The following is an 18139-nucleotide window of genomic DNA, read 5'->3' as shown; positions in this document are numbered from 1 at the left end:
AAATCGTGCCTCGATGCGTTCTTCATAGTGTGATCAAATTACAGACAAATAAAGATGGCGTGTCACTCTTACTCTCTAACCCTAACGATTCAAGTAGTCTATCTTTATTAGTCTATGGTCAACCCATAGAATTCGGCCTGCAGAATAGAACAACTTATTGGACTGCAGGGGCCAATGTTTTTGGGCCTCTTGAACTCGAACTTATTGAAAACAAGAGATTAAAAAATTAATTGACATATTTAACAGTTGAGACATTCAGTTGAGATATACAACAACTATTGATATAAAATTCGTTACCAAGCTGTTTAAAAAAAAGGACATTTAGTAGCTAAGCAAATTAGTCAAATTATTCAAATAGTATGTGGAAGGTAGAAACTTTTCGTAATTGCAAAGGAAAGTAAATTAAAATATTTAGCAATATGCGATTTAAATTTCAAACAACAATGTACAGTGTATCATTTAGATGCAAAACTTACCAAGATTATTAGCATGCGCAGTACGACGCCATGAGTCCCGGGTTCGAATCCCGGCCTTAATATAGATGTTCTTTGTGAGGGTCCATTCATCATATCATAACTCATTCTCATCTTCGCAATTAGCCAAAAGTGGCACAAAAGGGAAGTAAAATAAACCAACTTACCAAGAATATGACAGTAGATTACTCACCGATGATAAAAGAGCATCGTCGTTTTATATGATGGTGCTGCTTGCATCAAACAGATATTACAATATAAAATTAGATTTATATTAATCAGATGACAGTGCACTTCCAGTTCATATCGGTGAATAAGTATAAAGCATGAGTGAAATGAAAGCAGCCAATGTATTCCCTGCAGCCAAAGAACTGCTTTTGGTCACCCCTGATATATAGCATACACACCGTTGTCGAAATAGCAGCCTTGGTTACATGAGTGATTTCGCATCGCACACAATCCTTAACGGAAGTGAAATAAAAAGCAGGAAATAGCGTGATACTACCTTATAGTGGTGGCTGGGTGGTGCAATATGGTGCGCTGTGATGCTTGAAAATACGCCGCAGGAAAACGGGTAGACTTGCAGCATTCGTGCACCAGAAAACTCATGTTCACTAACTGAAAATTCTCGTGGCAACAAATTGAGAACTTGTTGGCGCTGGGAACGAATTTGACATGGCGGCTCTATGAAGTTTTCAAGTTCGTCAAAAGTTTCAAGAGAGCGTCGCTCCTACTCTTCCGTAAACCAAAACTATGCTGTACTAGAGCGTAGTATACTTGCTCATGACTAGGGCTCGGAAGTTGATGAAAAATCATATTCTTCAGTTGGAACCAGAAAACGTTGATTTTATATTGCATTTTTTGGCTTGCGAGTAATTTTTCAGTATATTTTTAGCCGTTTTTGTTGGGCCAGGAATATGTCAAAATATACTTAAATATTTTGGTCGATATTTATGTAATTAATTTTGATTTGAAATGCAGATTATTACCAGAAAACCTCAATACAGAATTAGGAACAAATAATAGTAATACTAATTATTATTAGTAGTAGTAGTAGTATTTGGTATTACAATATTTACAAAATATCCATAATAATCTCCCATAATGTTTTATACCAAAGAAATAAAGAATAACTTACATATACAATACTGAGATAGAAATAAATATGTATACAGATTAAATATAGATCTAATGTATTCGAAAACCTATTGAAGGCGTTTGGGAGGGGCGATCGTGCCCATCGCTCTCCCCGTGGATCCGTGCCTGGTTTGCAGCCCTAATTCCATCCAAATGGCCGGCCCTGGACTTTATTACCAGATATTTTTTTCTCTTTTGCGGGTATCTCTGATTTTCTTATATGCCGTTTAGGGATGCTGTAGAGACGAGACCCAGATGGCCTTTTCAATAATACAAATGAGGACAAGACAAGACCTTCTAAGATTTGACGAGACGAAAGCGAGGCAGACCTAAACATCGAGACTGTTCGGCCTCCTTGAATTTGATATACTAAATGCATGGTATTTTGATTGATTGATTTGGTTTATCTTACTTCGGCTTCCTGCTACTTTTGGATAGTGTTGCCCACGAGACGAGACGGGACGAGACTTTGGCCTGTCTCGTCCCGTCTCGTCCCGTGTCTCGTCTCGAAGAGCTTTGTCCCGTCTCGTCTCGTTTTGTCCCGTCCCATCTCGTAAAATTAATGTAGGATATCATGCCAACAAAAGTTAAGAGTGGGGGGACATTATTCCCTAAAGTGGGTTAAACCTTTAAAACATTTTGTTCACTGTACAGTCAAAAAATATAAGGTTTGCTAAATACAAGGACATTAATATTTAGTCTAAAAGAAAGATTGTTGATTACCAATAGATAGATAGTTTATGGAATCTGCTTTGTATTTCTGACGTCCATCTACTCTTTATCCATCGTACCCTAAGGGAGTTTTCACACCGAAAAAACACGCCACAGGAGACAATTACGGTGGGGTTGTAATCTTACAAAGTTACAAGCGACACGAACGAACCCCTTCCGTCTAGGCAAGTATTCACCACATATGCACAAGCAACAGACCGAGGCGGCACACCGCACGATGTTAAGAAAACGACCGAGTTTCAGCTACACGTTCAGCTTCGGTTCGGAAGGTTACATTTACTGATTTTTCGTTTCCAAGACCGAAGTGCCAAGGGACAAGGTAGTTTCACACTGAAGGGACAAGCGACACGGGCCTCTTAAGTTCATAAGCAACTTTCACCGCGCATGCACAAACAACAGTCCGAGAGAACACGACACTCGGTGTATTGATAAAACGGCCTAATCCGTACAACACGCAATCGACACGAGCAGGTTGTTGAGTCGCTTGGGTTCGAAATATTTCGTGTAAGAGAGATTTGACACCGAAGCGACACGCGACACATGCCGCTTGGGAACGAGCCCATCAACAGCAACATTGCACACCGTTGCGTCACGAGAGGTTGCACAAGCCTGCGTTCGATTGGTGGAATCCCCAAGCGACACGGGACTATCGCACCGAAGCGACAAGCGACACTATCTCATTTAGTCTATAAGCGAGCATTCCCCGCGCATGCTCTACCAATAGACAGAGGCGACACGATACACTATAGCTATTAGAAAACGGCAAAGTCTGAGCGACACGCATGCGACAAGCGACACGTGTCGCTTCTCTACGGAAGGTTGCATTTATTACTGAGTGTTCATTTCCAAGTCGCAGATGTCGCTTGTAGCCTGTCTCATGATTCTTCTTACTCCTTTGACTTCAGGCAAGATATCTTATTGACGTCAACGTACAGTAGTCTATCTAAAGCTCGAATCACACGGAACTGGATTTCCAGTAGGAATGTTCTAGTTGGCGCTGGACTGGCTACCCATTTGCTTGTTTTCGCCTTACACGATAGTTGTTAGTTGTTTTGTTACCGTACTTGTCGATAGACTTTTGTTCCCATAATTCATAATGATGGACGAGCAATTTGAAGAATAGTGCTTTGTGCTAAAAAAGAAAAGAATGGACTAGAAATTGGCTCGAAAAAAATGTGGTAATCAATGTGTACCGAACAAGCTTCTTGATGAAAATAAGATTCACAAGACTCATTCAGAAAAAGAAAAAAAATGTCAGGTACACATCTCATCGCTTTGCATAAATACCTAAATATTAATGAAGTGAACACGAATGCACTGCACGTCATCTCTTTACTTTTTTATCGAGAAACTAACAAAAACAGCCAAAACTCGAAATTCACAAAACAAAAAACTCCCCTTTGCAAACTCACATATTATCTTCTCATGGCCAAACTTTGCTCTGATTGGCTGTTCCACAGAATCCAGTCGAGTAAAAGCCAGTAGCAATTAGAACATGTCCTATTCCTCCAACCCAGTCAAACAGCCAGCCAGGCAGACATTACATCCGGGTAGGTAGCCAGTTCAGCGCCAACTAACTGGATATCCAGTTCCGTGTGATTCGGCCTTAACTATTTGCGTATTACTAGGTCCTCCCCGATGGCATGGTGGTAGTGTGGTCGCTTTTTAATCAAGGGGTCATGGGTTCAATATCCGGTGGAGGCACCTAGTGGTTCGGATCCCACTTTAAACTGTAAGTCAAGTCCCGATTGGCATAAAGTGCATAAAGTGGACTTAAAAACACCAATTCAATCAACGAATCAAAGAGTCAATTTCTAGCTTGTTAGTGCGAAATCTTTGGAGTTTGCAATCAGTATACTTGAGGGAGGCGAGGGTGTGTTGATTTTGTGAAGAAGGGTCGCAATGAAAGAACTGTTTGTACGAGCAAGAATTTTATGACGATTGTCCCCAGCATGGCTGGACAAAGACCTACAGTAAACAATCGTAGTGACCACTGTCACGTGCCAGTTCCGACGACACAATGAGAAATGCAAAAAGAAATGTTTCCCGAGAGCGACGATAGATGGCAGCACGCCATATAAAGAAGAGCAGAACTCATTGTCCAAACTAGGAGCGGAGAAGAGCGATTATATGTATTATAGTAAATGAAAAATATATAAAGGAAGAGTATAAAAATTATAGAAGGAGTAAATAAAATGTTGTATGTAGCCAATTAAGATAATTAAGAATATGCTCGTATATGAAACAATTAGGAAAGTTAATAAGTGAGCAAATGAATTCAGAAATTGTATCTCTCTCCTTTTTGATCCTCTGACGAGGAGAACATCGTCAGTTTTTGTATTTGTCCGTCCCTCGGTGGCGCTGTGTTCAATTAGACGCCCCGAAGCACTTACGGTTGCGCTTCTTATTAGACGCACTTGGCCATAGGCAGCGCTTTGCTGTTAGCGATCCTGGGCTATTCCCCTTTTGGTCGTTACATAGGAGGTGGCGCTATTGTCAGTTTAGTCGACCCTACTCTTTCTATAAGTATAGCTTGCGTAGTTGCCAAAGAAGCGGGGAAAACGAGCGCATATATGTAATAAATGAGATTACGCTTTAAAAGGAAAGACAATAACTTAGAAAGAAGAAGAAGTCTTTTCCTAAATAGAAAGAAGATAAGAAGAAGAAGCCTTTTCTTAAATAGAAAGTAGAAAAGAAGAAGAAGTCTTTTCCAAAGATAGAAGAAATAAAAGAAGAATAAGCCTTCTCCAAAATTAGAAAGAAGAAAAGAAGAACAAGCCTTCTCCAAAATTAGAAAGAAGAAAAGAAGAAGAAGTCTTTTCCCAGAAATTACGAGAAGATAGAAGAAGAAGATTTCCTTTCAATTATTTATATATGTATAAGAAGAATATAACCGACGTAAAATTTGGAATCAGCATATATATATATATATTTCAATGTATATACCAGCTTCGATATACATTTTCTCTGTATTATGTATAGCTTTCAGAATATAGATCCGCATTTAACTATATCCTCTTGGCTATAAAACGCTTTCTTATTTGGAATTCTCGAATAAAGAACCTATCCCCTGAGATTAAGATATCTGTAGCCGTGGTATAAGTTTATTTTTAGAAGTGCACTAGAGGGACGTTACACAAGTGGCGACCAACGTTGCGGCTAGCAGAATTGTGAACAAGAAAGCAAAAAAGAGAGAAAGTGAAGATGGAGGAAGAAAATAAAATTAAAGGCGAGAACAGAGAAACTATAATGGAGGAAATGGAAGACAGAACGGAAATATTAAACTGCTGTGGAAGAGATATATAATGAAGAAACCATCCTATGCACCTCATGCAAAGAAATGAAACATTGGCTATGCGAGAAGATAAGAAGAGAAAAGTACATAGGAATAAGTGAAAGAGGAGATTACTTTTTTCCAAAATTGCAAGAAAGAAAGGATGAATGAAAAAGAAGAGAAGAAAAGGGAAATAGAAGAAGAGAAAATGAAGGAAAAACCAAAGAAGACAGAAGAGGTGAACATGATAGAAATGTTCCAGAAGTTATCGGTGCAGATAGAAGAAAGTAGCAGAGAAGCAAAAGAGAATAATATAGAATTAAAAACACAGATGGAAGAAAGTAGCAGAGAAGCAAAAGAGAATAATAGAAGACTCGAAGAAAAGATAGATGAAAGTAGTAGAGAATTAAAAGAGAATAGTAGAAAGTTAGAAGAAAGTAATAAAAAGATGGAAGAAAGGCTCGAGGAAAACAGCAGGAAATTGGAAGTTCGAGGTCCGAAACCCATGAGATGTTCTTGAGATTGAATGAAACGTGTGAAGGAAATAGAAAGTCGCTGGAAAGCAAGGAAGAAACAACGTTGTTAATCGAAAGTATAACTTTAAATACAAACAAAAGAATAGAAGAGGAGGTTTCGAATCTCAGAGAAGAAAATGAACGAAGAAATGAAAGTCCGGAAAGGAAAATCGAGGAAAGCGATTCTCAGACCGAAGTAGCTGTTTCAAGAACAGAAGAAAATGAAGGCAAGACAGAAGTAGATGTTTCCAGAATAGAAGAAAACGAAAACAAGATAGAATTAGTCGTTTCAATAACAGAAGAAAATGACAGCAAGACAGAAGTAGATGTTTCCAGAATAACAAAAAACGAAGACAAGATAGAAGAAGCGAAGGTCCATATAGAAGATAGAAGTTGGAAGACGAAAGAGGAAAATTCCAATGACGAGCATGACAGCAAGATAGAAGAAGATGCTATAAAGTTAAGTGAAGTAAACAAAGAAGAGACAGATAAGAAAATAGAAGAAGAAGAAAAAGGGGAAAGTTTAAATGACGAGCATGACAGCAAGATAGAAGAAGTAGCTATAAAGTTACGAGAGGAAAACACTCAGGAACTTAAAGAATTCAAAGAAGAGGAAGATAAGAAAATAGAAGAAGATGAAAGAGGAATAGAAAGGGATGAAAAATTTAGTTGTCAATGTAATGAAGAAATCCATGTCGAAATGAAGATGAAAGAAGAAAATTCCGGTGACGAGTCTCTGACGGAGGAAGAAAAGAAGTATAAGCCTAGCACAAGATGTAAACAAAGAAGAAAGAAAAGTAAAATGAAATTTAGAAATATTCACGTAAAGACATGGAAGAAGAAGATAAAGAAATTAAAAATAGAAAAGAACCTGAAGAAAGTTAATAATATGCTAAAAAGGGTCGACATAGATCAAATGGATTCTGATGCTACTTCGTCTAAGAGAAGAAAGAAGAAGACGAGACGCAAAAGACAAGGAGAGCATGCATTTGATGAAGATGTAGAACATAAGAAGAAGTCTTGGCAGTAACCAGATTGGAGGAAGAGAGAAATGAAAGTAATTTCTTTACTGGAAGAAAGTTGGAAGAGGAGGAAGATGGATCTTGAGAAGAATAGAAAAGAAAATAGAAGAAAGAGAAGAAAAAGAGGAAGAGAAAAAGAAAACAAGATAATGACAAGCAACGAGTATTTGAAAGAATTGGAAGAAACAAATAAGACTGAATAGTGCAAAGGAAGGACAAGTTATGATTTACAGACTGGTAAGCGTACGTTTCTAGAATTAATAAAGTGTATGAAAAAGGTTCCAGCTCACCAGAAGAAAAATTCGTGGAATTATTAGTTGGGGTAAATATTAATGATCTATTTGAAAGAAGAAAATTTTAGTTCTTTAATGTTAGTTCCTGTAAAAAGATATACGTAAGTTATATATATGATAGTCATCGTTGGAGGAAAATCTATTCTGCAAGTGATATCTTAAGAAAGAATAATGAGTGCTAATTTATATCACCACCGCATTGAACAATGAGACTGATAGTGAAAGATCAAACCTGTAAAAGGAAACATGCCAAAGAAAGTAATATGGAAAATGGAAATCAACTTTTCAATTGTACGAACAGAAGAACGAAGAAGATAGAACAGTTAGGCACAGAAGGAAGTTAATTATGAAGAAAACTCTCAGGAAAAAATGAGAAGATAATATGAAAGATGATTGAGCAGTATCAGTAAAATGAATTATTTGTAAGCTTAGACGATTAAAAGTCATCGTGTGTTGAAAAGTGCAAATGAAATGGGTTGTAATCCCCGAAGATAAAGAAAAATCGGTTGTATTCCGAGAATTGGGTTGTAATCCCAGAAGACAAAGAAAAATCGGTTGTATTCCGAGAATGGGTTGTAATCCCAGAAAATAAGTATATCTAGATACATGCTGATATGAAATTCAGGCTGATGTGAAGAATTATTTTAACTGATGGAAACACTTAGATGGTCAACTTAGAGATGAGAGTTCTTTGAAACGGAATAATCTGAGCTAACTGATAATCTGTAGAGAGATTGCTGAAAGAAGAAAAGGGTGAAACGAAAGTTACTATTTTGGCAGGACATCGTCAGGTAAAGACTATCTTGGAGAAATTAGACGAGTAGACTTGCAGGAGATGAGCTATTGAAGAATTATATTTTGTATCTAAAAATAACTAAAGAGGTCACGAATATTTCCGGAACGTGGTGATAAGATATCTAGAAACGAAAATAGAAAGAAGAGAGAAATAGAGAGATGAGGGAAAATGCTGCATGCCATAAGATATAATTGCACAGAGAAAGTGAAAAGGAATGTAAGCAGTAGAAAGGAGAGTCAATGAGAAGAGTCCAATGAGATGTAGTGAAAGAGGGAAAAATTTATAAATTTACAAAAGATTTTTTCCAATAGAGAAATTTTTCATCCTTAAGGAGGGGGATATTGTGTCACTTGCCAGTTCCGACGACACAATGTGAAATGCAAAAAGAAATGTTTCCCGAGAGCGACGATAGATGGCAACACGCCATATAAAGAAGAGTAGAGCTCATTGTACAAACTAGGAGCGGAGAAGAGCGGTTATATATATTATACTAAATGAAAAATATATATAAAGGAAGAGTATAAAAATTATAGAAGGAGTAAATAAAATGTTGTATGTAGCCAATTAAGATAATTAAGAATATGCTCGTATATGAAACAATTAAGAAAGTTAATAAGTGAGCAAATGAATTCAGAAATTGTATCTCTCTCCTTTTTGATCCTCTGACGAGGAGAACATCGTCAGTTTTTGTATTTGTCCGTCCCTCGGTGGCGCTGTGTTCAATTAGACGCCCCGAAGCACTTACGGTTGCGCTTCTTATTAGACGCACTTGGCCATAGGCAGCGCTTTGCTGTTAGCGATCCTGGGCTATTCCCCTTTTGGTCGTTACATAGGAGGTGGCGCTATTGTCAGTTTAGTCGACCCTACTCTTTCTATAAGTATAGCTTGCGTAGTTGCCAAAGAAGCGGGGAAAACGAGCGCATATATGTAATAAATGAGATTACGCTTTAAAAGGAAAGACAATAAATTAGAAAGAAGAAAAGAAGAAGAAGCCTTTTCTTAAATAGAAAGAAGAAAAGAACAAGTTTTTTCCAAAAATAGGAAGAAGATAAGAAGAAGAAGCCTTCTCAAAAATTAGAAAGAAGAAAAGAAGAAGAAGTCTTTTCCAAAGATAGAAGAAAGAAAAGAAGAATAAGTCTTCTCCAAAATTAGAAAGAAGAAAAGAAGAAGAAGCCTTTTCCTAAATAGAAAGAAGATAAGAAGAAGAAGCCTTTTCTTAAATAGAAAGTAGAAAAGAAGAAGAAGTCTTTTCCAAAGATAGAAGAAAGAAAAGAAGAATAAGTCTTCTCCAAAATTAGGAAGAAGAAAAGAAGAAGAAGCCTTCTCCAAAATTAGAAACAAGAAAAGAAGAAGAAGTCTTTTCCCAGAAATTACGAGAAGAAAGAAGAAGAAGAAGATTTCCTTTTAATTATTTATATATGTATAAGAAGAATAGAACCGACGTAAAATTTGGAATCAGCATATATATACAGGGTGTCATTTTAATGGCGCCCACGGACCACAGATTCGTGTAGAGGACATCAAAACAAACAACTTTTCTCAGTAACATTTTTCACGTTGGTGCGTCAATTCGACGCTACAGCCGTTCAAAAAAGACCGTTTTGCCGCCTGGATGCTGGCAACCCAACACAACATTTGATCGTATCTGTGACGTCATTTCCTGCGGCGAAACAGCGCACGGTAGGGTTGCAAGGAACACACAAATTTTGTGAAAAATGACAAACTACCAACCACATTATTGGCTGTAAAACGAAGCGAGAAACGCGTCCAGTAAACCGAACATCATAGCCTACCAGCCAGAAGATCAGCAGTCATCTCAGGGGAAGGGGGAAGTGAACCAACGATATGAGAAATGGTAAAAACGTATTCAAAATGAAGAGTCAATATCGGATTTTGTCTCAGCCTACATGTCAAATATCAACAACAATAACTTTTATTGTACATACAACTTACATGTGGCAGTTTACGCCCAGCTACATGTCAATTATATTTGCAAATCTCGTTGCAAGGTTGATATCTACAGGTTTGTGTCCAGATGCCTTGTGATATTTTTGTGCTGATAACGGAAGTATCCGAGTTTCACGTTGTTACATTACGGCTAAAACACGTACAACCAAAGTAACAATCTAATGATGAATCAGTAGCGAATATACTGCCCTGTTCACAGTTGCAAACTATTACATGTGTATCCGGTGCGTAGATAAACACAGTCGTCGGAGAGTTTGTTTTACTACTATTTATATCCCTGTATTTTCAACCATTTTTGTCACTTGCCTCATAATGCCCTGAATATACATTATATTATGTGTTGCTTACCTTTGGAATTTTGAGTTCTTTCATTTCTATTTTGTCATCTGATCAGCGTGTCACAGACAACTAGTTTCAGAAGGACGAAGTGGATAGACTAAATTGTAGATGCCAACTTGATAACTAGATTTGCAAATATTTGACATGCGAGCTGATACAAAATTCGATATGACCACTTCTACTTGAATTCTACTTTCTTTCTACCATTTTTCGTATCGTTTGTTTACTTCCTGTTAGGTTACAGAACGTGTTTTCTCGTTTTGTTTTACGGTACATAATGTGGCTGATTGTAGCTATGTCATTTTTCACAGAATATGTGTGTTCCTGGCAACCCTGTAACGCATTGCTTCACGACGGGATATGACGTCACAAATACAATCAAATGGTGTGTGTGGTTGCCAGCATTCAGGCGGCAAAACGGGCTTTTTTGAACGACTGTAGCGCCGAAACGACGCTCCAACGAGAAAAATGTTACTGAAAAAAGTTGTTTGTTTTGATGTCCTCTATACGTTTCCGTGGTCCGTGGGCGCCATTAAAATGACACCCTGTATATATGTCAATGTATATATCAGCTCCGATATATATTTTCTCTGTATTATGTATAGCTTTCAGAATATACAGGGTGCTCGGAAATTCCCCTTACAAACTCCTAGGGCAAGTAGAGGGGACTGAGTAGACAATATTTGGAATAGGAACCCATGTCCGGAAACGGTACGTTTCCGGACATGGGTTCTTATTCCAAATATTGTCTACTCAGTCCCCTCTACTTGCCCTAGGAGTTTGTAAGGGGAATTTCCGAGCACCCTGTAGATCCGCATTTAACTACCTATATATCCTCTTGGCTATAAAACGCTTTCTTATTTGGAATTCTCGAATAAAGAACCTATCCCCTGAGATTAAGATATCTGTAGCCGTGGTATAAGTTTATTTTAAGAAGTGCACTAGAGGGACGTTGCACCACATCGTTTTGTGCAAGGATGAATGGAAGGAAACGTGTGGGATAGCAGATGGTTGGCAGATTTACGGTATTCGGAGGAAATTTCAACAGGAAGATAGTGATCTTTGGAAGTAGGGACACGAGGTTAACGTCGGGGCAGATTCGTTATGGACAACGTGTGACGAATTCGGATTTTCGAGGGGGAATCTTGCAGAATATAACTACCAAGAGCTTGCTAAAAAATCGAAGATATGTTGGAACATCAAGAAATATAGAGAAATGAGAGAATGCTTAACCGATGAAGGAAATTACATGCAGCTTGTCGTGTTTCTTCGGTTCAGAATGTGGTATTTATTAACGGAGGTTCGTTTCTAAGCGACATAGGTTGTTGCTTTGGTCTGGTCACTTCTTACTTAGGTCTGACCTATGCGACAAGCAACAGGCGAAAAGCGAGAAGTGTCGCTTGGAAACGAACCTACAGTAATGAATGCAATCTTTCGAACAGAAGCGACGCGACAAGCATGAGAGGATATCGATCACCCAGTGAAGTTATGCCACAAGTCAGTCTCTTACTTTTAATTGATTATATCTCTTCACTGGATTCAGGGGTTCTTTTGCTTCATCTTCAGTTACTGACCGCGAGGTCTGAGGGAGGAATTACAAACAGCAAGGCAGATTACAGGTCTTGTTTTTAGTCAGTTCCTTAAATGACACGATTTTATGTGGAATTTCTCTAATTCCATATGTGGGAATATATTGTGTTGTGACGATAACAGTTATTGTATGCCTGCCTCGGTGGCTCAGTCGGTAACGCCATGCTAAAGGTCCCGGGTTCGATCCCCGGCCGGTTCAAATCCGGAAACTTTTCTAACGGTGGAAGCGGCCCCGGCGCCTACCCAGCGTCGAATAACATGGGTACCTGGGGGAAACCCTGGGGGGTAAAGGCGGTCAGGGGCGTGATGCTGATCACATCACCCCCACTCACGACCGGATCAAGAAAGTGTGGGGCGTTACCCCCACACCCCCTATACGCCTTCATGGCGTGGTGCTATGCACAGGGGAACACTTTACCTTTTTTTACCTGCCTTTCTATAGCTTACGCGTTGTAACAGTAGTTTTGTTTTTTTACTTTGAAAGCTTGAAAGCGTTAAAAACATTCCAGCTGTCAGGTCCGACGCGTGCCACCACACAGGGCCTGCCGCTTCGAGATATTTTAATATTATTGACTCTTTTATTCATATTCATTTCTCATGAAAAATTGATCACATTAGAATACATAAATGAAAAGAAAAGAAGCTTACATTAGCAATACAGCTTCATTTGCAATCAGCATACATACTATAGAAAAGGAAAACAAAATCGGAGACGGAGACAGCGAGCCTGCTGTGAAATGAAAATTTCAGCACTAACACAGTGGAGTTTCTTGTTTGTGATCCCAACCTTCTACGGATTCCCTGTCATAAACTCTATTGTTCGATCGAGTGCAGGCATCGTTGTGATTCTTTGCGTTGAAACGGAGCTCCCAGGCCCCAAATTTGAGGATGGGGAATTTACGATGTAGGCAAATTGAGAACAAATGTCAAAAAGAGGATAGACCGTGGAAGGGAAACTTGTCCCGGTCGGCATGTTGCCTTTTGTGTGAAACGGATCCGCAGCTAAATTTATTAAAGATTAGAGATACTTTTATTTCTACTTCCTTGAAACCCAGAGAAGGGGCGGGGCAGATTTCGCGGATTTTACCACTATGCCAGTCAACTCAAAAATGCTAACTCTGGGGTGGTATTAGAAGAGCGGATGTGGTTTAATTGTCCCTCTGGTATCTCCATCCCTCTGTGGTAAAACGTTGACCTGATATTCGCCCGCTTCGGCGGAAAGTAGAGGTCGAAGAACCTTGCCCTATGGTTGCAAATGTATTGCTCTTAGGGGAGTAAATGTATGTCCTAATTTTTATAATGTCCCAATGCTTCAGGAGCAGTTAACTGAAATTCTTCACGTTGGAAATTTTTCACAGATTGGCAGAAACTTATGTGGCGTCAAAATTTGACTTCGATTATGGGATTGACCAGGGCGCACACAGAGGGGGCTGATAATAGCGTGAACCGCATCATCAAATATTTGGAGGTGATTTTTCCTCAAAATAATATAAAATTCAACATGCAAACATTTTTCTTGAATATATATATAATATTGTAATGTGCAAAAAAAAATTACACGTTTGCATCATGTTGCAATATGTGCAATGAGGTAGGGGGAAATCAGAATATATATCCTTAGTGATCCATTCTAAAATTTAATACAGGAAAATTTGCTGATGAAAGAATTAAGAAAGATTACCAAATGAAACTGTCAAATAGATTTGATGTTTTGCAGGGTTTAAATGATGATGAAAATATAAATGAAACAGACGTAAATAAGAATTGGGAGAACATACGTAATGCAATAGAATCAGCAGCTAAAGAAAGTATATGATACCATAAACCAAGAAAAAGTAAGCCATGGTTTGATAATGAATGTCATAATCTAATAGAATTAAGAAATCAGGCTAGACTTAGGTGATTAAATAACTCTGATGATACAAATCTAAGCAATTATAATAGAATAAAGCGAGAAGTTAACCGCACGTTTAGAAGTAAAAAAAAGAGATTACTTGAAAAGCAAAATTAACGAAATTGAAACAAACAGCAAAAATAAAAATATTAGAGATTTATATGAAGGTGTAAATGAATTTAGAAAGGGGTGGCAACCTAAAGTAAACTTGATAAAAGATAAAGACGGTGATTTTCTAGCTGACCCAAGCGATATTCTAAATAGATGGGAGAACTACTTTAATGACCTTTTAAATGTTCATGTAGGAGATAAATCAGAAGTAGATGAAGTGCACAAAGCAGAACCTTTAATTCCAGAACCTAACTTGACTGAAGTTAAAGATGCTATTAAAAGGCTAAAGAATAACAAAGCACCTGGCATAGATTTAATACCAGCTGAGTTAATTAAATATGGTGGAAATTCGTTAATATGTCAAATTCATAAATTAATTTGTTTAATATGGAATAAAGAAGAAATCCCTCAACGGTGGAAAGAATCCATAATTGTTCCTGTGTTTAAAAAAGGTGATAAAATGAACTGCAATAACTACCGTGGAATTTCTCTACTCTCAACAACATATAAAATATTATCTAACATTCTTCTAACAAGACTAACCCCATATGCTAATGAAATTATAGGTGATTATCAATGTGGATTTAAACGTAACAGATTAACTACAGATCAAATTTTTCACATTAGACAGACACTCGAAAAAAAGTGGGAATATAATCAAAATGTCCATCAGCTATTCATTGATTTCAAAAAAGCATATGATTCGGTCAAAAGAGATAAATTATATAATATATTAGTAGAGTTTGGAATACCTAAGAAGCTTGTTAGTATGATAAAAGTATGCACCAGTAAAACAGAAAGTAAAATTCGTGTGGGTATTAATATGTCTGACAAATTTACAATTCATGATGGGTTAAAACAAGGAGATGCATTATCTCCATTTCTCTTTAATTTTGCCTTAGAATATGCTGTTAGGAAGGTAAAAGAAACTAACGAAGGACTAAAATTAAATGGTGTGACTCAGTTGTTAGCAAATGCAGATGATGTAGACTTATTAGGGGATATATAAATACAATTAAGAATAATGCTAAAATATTTTTCAAAACTGCTAAAGAGATAGGTTTGGAAGTTAACAAAGAGAAAACTAAATATATGCTTACAGGCCGAAACCAAGTGTTAGGTAATAATCAAAATCTAATTATTGATAACAGATTCAAATACTTAGGAGTAATATTAACAAATGAAAATTATATTAAAGAGGAAATAAAAAGTAGGCTTAATTCAGGAAATGCATGTTACTTCTCTCTTCATAAACTTTTGTCTTCTCGTTTAATATCTAAGAAACTAAAAGTTAAAATATACAGAACAGCAATTTTGACTGTAGTATTATATGAGTGTGAAACTTGGTCCCTTACATTGAAAGAGGAACATAAATTGAGAGTATTTGAAAATAAGATCCTTAGGAAAATATTTGGAGCTAAAAGGGATGAGGATACAGGTGAGTGGAGAAGGTTACATAATTTAGAACTACATAATTTGTATTCATCTCCAGATATTGTTAGAATAATTAAATCAAGAAGACTTAGGTGGGCAGGCCATGTGGCACGAATGGGAGAGGAAAGAGGTGTTTATAGGATTCTTGTTGGGAAACCTTCCTATAGGAAGGCCAAGACGAAAATGGAGGGACAACGTTGAGATAGACCTAAAGGAAATCGGTAGGGATGGAAAAGAGTGTTGCTGCAGCCATGAACCTTCGGGTTTAAGAAGGCTAGAGAGTTAGTTAGTTAGTGATCCATTAACTTTAGTTGGTTTCAAGATACTTTGACTACCCGATGCACCATATTTAGACCGTTAGATGAAGAGAATTAAGAATTTCGGCGGAAGGCAGATCAATTAAAGTGTAAAGCTAATGAAAGTGATTTCAGTTATTCATTAAATGCTTTATGAGGATTATGCAATATGTGGGTGAACGCCATTGGCTTTGGGTAGGAGGGAACGGCCACCCTTGGAATTGAGGACTGCTACACGAAAGGTGAGGGACACATTTTATGTGAGAAGTAAGCTACATTTTGCTCTCTAAAAGAATTTCCATCAACTATACCATACCAAATATGTATACTTTCACAACACACGTGTAAAGAATAGCGTTCGTAGTGGAAAGTGTTAGGTGGGGAATGTTGTTCCAGTCTTGGGAATAAGTGGAGGGATTCTTTGCGTAAGCAAAGGGACTTTGTTGGAGAATACCATTCTCTCGTACCAACCTTAGAACACCCACCCCGGAAATCTAAACCGGGTCTCCCGCGGGGCAGTCAGATGCCCTACCGAGTTTCAGGGGGTGATGACCGAACCGACTATACTACCGCGGCTCCTATGTATGTTTGTAACGATGAACCTGTAGAGCATGGCTACATACATTCAGGATAAAATATGTTTTTCGAAGGCTGATAGATGTTCGAAGCAGATCCTAAAGTAGCAAAAAGTTATTAAAGAAAGTTATTTGTCTTAATGTCCTCAACACGTTGCCAAATTTCTTTGGTTGCTCAAGGGAAATTCTTGTGTTGAATGAAGGTGGGGTAAAAATTATGCAATATTAATAACTAGGGAACGGAACTTTATGTGCTAAAAAACTCAGAAATATTTATTTTTTATGTGTCATAAATGTTGAAAATATGTGATAAAAACAGGAAAATATGTGACAAAAATAAAAACATTTGGTAACAAAAACAAACTATAACATGCATTTTAAACACCTGAAATTAGTTTCTAAATGATTACCTCTTAGCGAGCTATTTTTTGGAAGAGTTGCAGTGGATTACCATAGTTTTTTCCAAATTCTCATTATAAATCTGTGACGATTATCTCTAAAAAGCATCTTATATTGTGAGAAAGATCGCTCCACGTCACAAGAAACAATTCTTGCATATTTGAAGCATGAAATGTCACTAACGCCGAAGTTTTCCAAAGCTTCCTCTTCCTCTACTTCACCTCACATGCAATTTGGCACATTGTTTGAAAACCTTGGTTTTTCCCCAAAAATTCTGTACATTTAGACATTTAGATCCAGTGAGTTCTTTCAGTTTCGTTTCTACTATACGGACTTCACCAATGGAAGCTGCCAAAGTGTTCGCGGACGATTCAAGCTTTCATATGGAATTAGAGAGAATGGACAGGTTTGTTGAAATGTATGCCAATTCGACTTTTAAGGAGGGCTCCATCAACAGTTCTTGCAAAATTCTTCTTTGTTGAGATCATTTACAACAGATACAATTTTTTTCAAAGTTCTGGGCATAACATCTGCATCGCGTAACTACAGGTGTAGGGGGAAGGAGAACCTCAGGACATTTTTGTTTAAAAATGTCTATTCTTCTAGGCGACTTGATAAAAACTTTCTTCCCATTTGAAACCAGTTTATCGACATCGGGATAAAGAGCTCTTATCTTTTCACATATTCTATGCAATGCATGCGCCACACATGTAATGTGCACCATTTTGGGGTAGCTAACGGCAAGACCACTGCATGTAAGCTGCAGCATCTGTCAAGAGAAGAACATTGTCAAATTTTATGCCTTCTGGCCACAATAGCTGCATTGCTTCATTAAAAAGCCTTGCTATCGTTACGTGTAGCCAGCCCCAGCTACTTACAGCTATTTTCTCCCAATAGGATCGTAGGCGAGGTGCCAGAAGTCTGCCAGCGAGGGTGTTCAAAGACAAAACAAACCTAGCACTCTCGATATGAAAGAGGTGGGGAGAATAAACATTTTTCCTTCGAGGATTTCGAGGTAGATGAAGTCAATGAGCGATTTTATGTATTTAAAATGAAAATTCGCAAAATATGTATTTACATACAGAAAACTGGAAAATATGTGTTTTTATGTAAAATAAAATTTGCTGTGTTGACATATAAGGCTATGATCAGAATTTTGGCAAAAATGAGGGTCTCTATCTTATCGCAGAAAAAACATTTATTTACTTAAAGTTCCTTTCCCTATTAATAACCATGCATAACCATGTTGGTATTAGTGTAGAATTTTACGGGAAATTGAAGGTGTATACAT

Source organism: Lepisma saccharinum, chromosome 10 (assembly GCF_977018435.1).
Source record: "Lepisma saccharinum chromosome 10, izLepSacc3.1, whole genome shotgun sequence".
Classification (NCBI taxonomy): Eukaryota; Metazoa; Arthropoda; class Insecta; order Zygentoma; family Lepismatidae; genus Lepisma; species Lepisma saccharinum.
Note: the sequence above shows the minus strand (reverse complement) of the source record.